Source organism: Mercurialis annua, linkage group LG1-X (genome assembly GCF_937616625.2).
Source record: "Mercurialis annua linkage group LG1-X, ddMerAnnu1.2, whole genome shotgun sequence".
Classification (NCBI taxonomy): Eukaryota; Viridiplantae; Streptophyta; class Magnoliopsida; order Malpighiales; family Euphorbiaceae; genus Mercurialis; species Mercurialis annua.
Genome location: NC_065570.1, coordinates 12,119,736 through 12,124,944, shown reverse-complemented (window position 1 = coordinate 12,124,944; position 5,209 = coordinate 12,119,736). Strand labels below are relative to the sequence as shown.

General features: G+C 36.0%; 1 long non-coding RNA gene across 1 annotated transcript; it reads right to left on the bottom strand.

The window, feature by feature from the left end:
* Nucleotides 1-699: 699 nt before the first annotated feature.
* On the bottom strand, nucleotides 700-4,025 carry LOC126666308 (uncharacterized). Its single transcript, XR_007637858.2, has 2 exons — nucleotides 3,161-4,025; nucleotides 700-1,914 (listed from the first exon to the last, which is right to left on the bottom strand). It is a non-coding gene; the product is annotated as an uncharacterized LOC126666308 (long non-coding RNA).
* Between the last annotated feature and the right edge of the window lie 1,184 nt (nucleotides 4,026-5,209).

Here is a 5,209-nt window from a genome sequence, read left to right as displayed (position 1 = left end):
CGATTCGGACATATCAGAGATCATGGCCAAGGACAAACAACATGTCAACTAGTCAAGCAAAGGGGCGAATCCTTCTGTCACTAATGGAACCCCTCCGACGGACAAGAACGATAAGATGATTGATGACTCCACAGAATACTCTCGCCAGCTTCCTCCATCTTGCCCTTCTTTATCACAGGCCGACTTCTCGGCTATGAGGGGTGAGATCGTCCTGGAAAATAAGCAGAAGTTTGATGGCGTGATGCATCAAATGTCGGAGGTTTTGAAGAACATCATGTCTGATCAGGCATCGGTCCAAAGGCTGATTCAAAATAACTTGGACGGCCTTAGTAAGGTGATGGAAAACCTGGACATGCTTTTTTCCGTACAATAAGTGGCCAAACAGAGTTACAGAAGGGCCAAAAAATCAGACACCTAGTCGATTCGGATATCCAGATAGTTCGGCCGAGCACAACCCAGTAAACCGGGATACATCTATGGGTCCGTCAATCTCTTGACTAGACCCGAAACCGATTCGGCAGGAAATGTCACGACCCGATTCTCGGCATCGAGACCGGCGCTAGGGAATGGGAGTGGTTGCTCCGAAACCCGTAGCAAGCCTTAAAATACATTAAAAATCACTTAAAATTTTTCGCGGAATTCAAATCATTTTCGAACATTTTAAAATCGCAGTTTAAAACGTTCTCATAAAAATTACCATTTAAAACATGCACATAATTTTCTCTTTAATTATCGCATTTTAGTTTCAAAACCATTTCTCTATGGTTTATCACGCATCTCAATATGCGTACCATTTTACTATGGTAATTACTGCATTTCACTATGCAGGCCATTTCTCTATGGACTTAACTGCATTTCACTATGCAGATGCGCTCGCCGCATTTTATACTCGTGCAGTCGCTCGGACTTTCGCACAGCATTCACATATTACATATATCAGAGTTTAAGCGTTATAAAATATAAAGCATAAATAAGTCCAACGACTACTAAGGTATCACCGTTCATTATTCTAGCTACTGCAACTCTAGACACATAAAGGAAAGTCATTCTCACTTTATACAAGCCAGGGATTTCCGGAACAAGAAATTGGAAATCCACACGTCAAACTACTCGCCTGTAAAAATATTAAATTCAACGGGGTCAGTTATAAAAACTGGTGAATGCGTACAACATGTACTAATAAACATTAATATGAAAGCAATGCATTCCAGATTACCGATTCATATGAAACCCTAAACCATGATTCATGTTCCTATATGCTTTCAAAACAGGAAACATAAATATTACACATCATTTCACCACATTACGGGTTAACCTTTTTATGGCCGTATTTATTCATTTCTTTTTGTACTCTAGCCCGTCAAATCTGATCATTCATATTTTACGTATGTGAAGGTCTTTAGACTCTTTCACCATACAACAGATTTCGGCAGTACATATATATACCGTCGCCATTTCACTTTTTTAAAAGGTTCAACCTCTCAGATCTCGGCAGTTTCTCTTTACTGCCTTTGGTCGTCTATATTCCGTTGCCTCTGAAGATCTGTTCACACAGAGTCTAGGCCGTCGCCTGACTTTCCAGGCCGTCGCCAGGATTCACACAGCACATTCACATGCAACCCATTCTAAATGCAATACCGGTGATCACACAGCACTATTGCCGCCCAATAGTAAGCATGTTTCAATGAATCTAAATCGGTTTCAACACTATGAATAGTTCATGCGATTTAAATTCAAAATAAAATAAAGCATTTGCAAATCATGTAAAGCAGTTCGCAATATTTTTAATACTAATATTTAGCAGTATAAGTTGTAAACACACTCACAGTACTCGCTTATTCCAAATATAAAAATACCACCCGTCGATTAATCAAAACCTTTGCTCGCCGGTTTCCGCGACAAAACTCGCTGGATCTAATTTAGAGATTAAACATTAATAAATGTAATAACTCTAAATTCTAGGATAAACTCTAGACCGACTCAACCATATAACCACATAATCACAAACCAAATTTGATTCCGACTATCTATTTCCGCGTCATCGTATTTCTATACGATACACCACGTAGTTTATTTATTTTCAATAAATAAACATAGAATTATAATTCCATATAATTCTATCACACATTCAATTCACATAATTTTCTAAAATACACCTTTAGAAAATATCAACAATCATATTACAATTCAAAAATATCCAAAAATATTTTTCCGTAAAATATTTTTGACCCGGGGCTCGGCCCCCCCTTATTTTCTGCCAAAAACATTTCGGCACTAACTGCTGCCAATTGAGTTTAGGACTGAGCCAACATGCTCTATCCCCTCTACTCAAACTCCGGTCACCGTATTCCGGTGGTTTTGGCCGGAAAACTCAAAAACGCTAAAAACGCTTAAAAATTCATTTTAAGCCATTTTAACACCGAAATTCATCAAAATTATTTTCAAATACATTTTTAATTTTTATCTTGTAAAAACAGCAGCCCAATAGTTTTTTAAAATATTTATTTTCCATTATTTTAACCATTAAAACCGAAATATCAATTAATAATCAAAACCGATTATTAATCCGTCAAAACACTACACAAAAATCATTTAAACTCCACAAATAATTATCAAACATATTTCATAAATTTTTCTTAAATATTTTCTGCCCAGAAACTAAAAATGACATAAATACCCTTTTTAGAACAATTTTGGCCGAATAGAGTTATTAAAAATTAAACCCGATTATTAAACCGCTAAAAATTAACCATCAACCATTTAATTAACATCAACCACAAACATAACTCATACATGAACAAAATTATTTCCAGAAATTAAAAATCGATTTATTTACCCTTTTTAAGCTATTTTTAAGCTTTAAAACAATTAAAAATCGAAACCCAACTAATTAAATTAACACCCGAATAAATTAACATTTTTAATCCACAAAAATTTAACTTTTAAGCATATATAAATCTCAACATATAGATCAGCCCAGAAATTTAAATAAATAATTTAATTTTTACGGAAAAATTATTTAAAAACCGAAACCCATTAAACTAGTAATTAAAACCAACTAATTATCCATCAAACATCAAATTTAAACCATCCTAAGCATGTTTCTAGACCTCAACCAACATCAGCAAATAAAAACTAAGATTTGAGCTTGAAATTATACCTCAAACGAACATGCAAATATAGATTAATGATCTACGTAAGCTCCTCGTCAATTTCCGTTAAGAAAATTTTGAGAGAAAATCAAAGGATAAATTTTTGTGTTTTGAGCTTGAATGGTTCGGCACCCACACTCAAATGGAGAAGATGAAATAGAGACTTGGGCACCAAGTTTAGCTTAGGAAAATATCTAGATATTTATTTGAAGTTTCAATTATTTACAAGTTTGCCATTATGGCATTCTTGTAAATAATTCGAACTCTAGGGGCAAAATAATTTCAACTTTACCAAATATTCAAAAACATTAAATCATATCATATGGGCTGTTTTTAAAATATTTTTGGGCTTTTAAAAATATTTAAAATAATTATTTTTACGGTTTTTAGTGAAAAATCACAAAATTCACTTTTAACACGTAAAATTGCCAAAAATCACATTTAAGGCAAACACATAGCAAATCACATTTTTACCCTTATAAATTCATCACGTGAATTTATTCACTATTTTCGAGGTCCTAATCAATTAAAATCGGACACACACGAAAATAAACGCTAATAATTCTACGGGGTATTACATTCACCCCTCCTTATAAGAAATTCGTCCTCGAATTTCAAAACAAACTATTACCTTGAGTAAACAAGTGGGGATATCGTTTCCGCATATCCGCCTCTGTTTCCCACGTACATTCCTCAATTGTACGGCTCCTCCAGAGCACTTTTACCATAGGTATCTCCTTACTACGGAGTTTCCTAATCTGGGTATCCACAATTTCTACGGGTTCTTCCTCATAAGATAGTTCCTCGTCTATCTCAACCTCCTGAGGTTGAATAAGTCTATGAGGGTCAGGTATATACTTCCTAAGCATCGACACGTGAAACACTGGATGTACTTGCTGTTGGTGCAGCGGGACGTGAGGGTCCGAATCGTATATTTCAATTCAAAATTGGAATTCCAACAATTCGGATCCAGAAATTGATCATATTAATAACAAATGGATCGTCGTATCATCTAGTAATTAAAGCACGCATCTAGAAACCGTAAGAAGAATACCTATGTTGATTCTCCAACGATTCTTGTAGTCCCGATAGTACGGCGACCTCAAGCTCGTCCACACGAGTATGCGTCCGATTGAATCCTCGCCTTGAAGTAATCTGCAAGAGTTCCTCTTGCCGAGCAACCCTAAGCTCAAACTCTTGCCTCGATTACGTCTTTGCTGGGATGTATAAAAAACTTTCTCCAAGCTTTTCTGTGATTGATGACTACTTGAACTCCTTCAAATATGGTCTCTTAAGTGTGGTGCGTTTAGAATGAGCAAAGGCAACCTCTATTTATAGGGTAGAGCTTTGCTTAAGAATGCAACACCTCACATGCTAGGTGTCACACGCCAAGCAAAGGTGTTGCCACCATTCGACACCTCACATGCTAGGTGTCACACACCAAGCATAGGTGTTGCCACCATCTGACACATCATATGCTAGGTGTCACACATCAAGCATAGGTGTTGCCACCTTCTGACACGTCGGATGCTAGGTGTCACACACAGAGACATACATGACATCATCACATGACATCATCACGTGACATCATCGTATGACATCATCGTGACATCATCACATGACATCATCATGACATAATCACATGACATCATCGTGACATCATCGTGACATCATCACATGACATCATCACATTAACTTGGATAAAATACAATTAGGTGCCTACTAATTTATAACTCTTACAAATTAGTCCCTAATTTATACTTGTTTTTCATCTTAGATTAATTTCCGAGATATGCTAGTATCTATATGAAATTGATCTCTCGTAAACTCAATCGGTTGCACACCCTATTGTGTGTGACTAACTAGGTTCACATCTATATGGCAACGAGAGTTATAAGAAACGCCTTTCTTATATTAAATAATTAAATCCCATTAATTATTAATTCTCGTAGATCGTGAGTGACGTCTAGCAACATATCACGACCCCCAAATAGATATGAATGTTTCGATGCATTCTTTATGAACCAATGTTCATAATTACCGTACACTCAAAATTC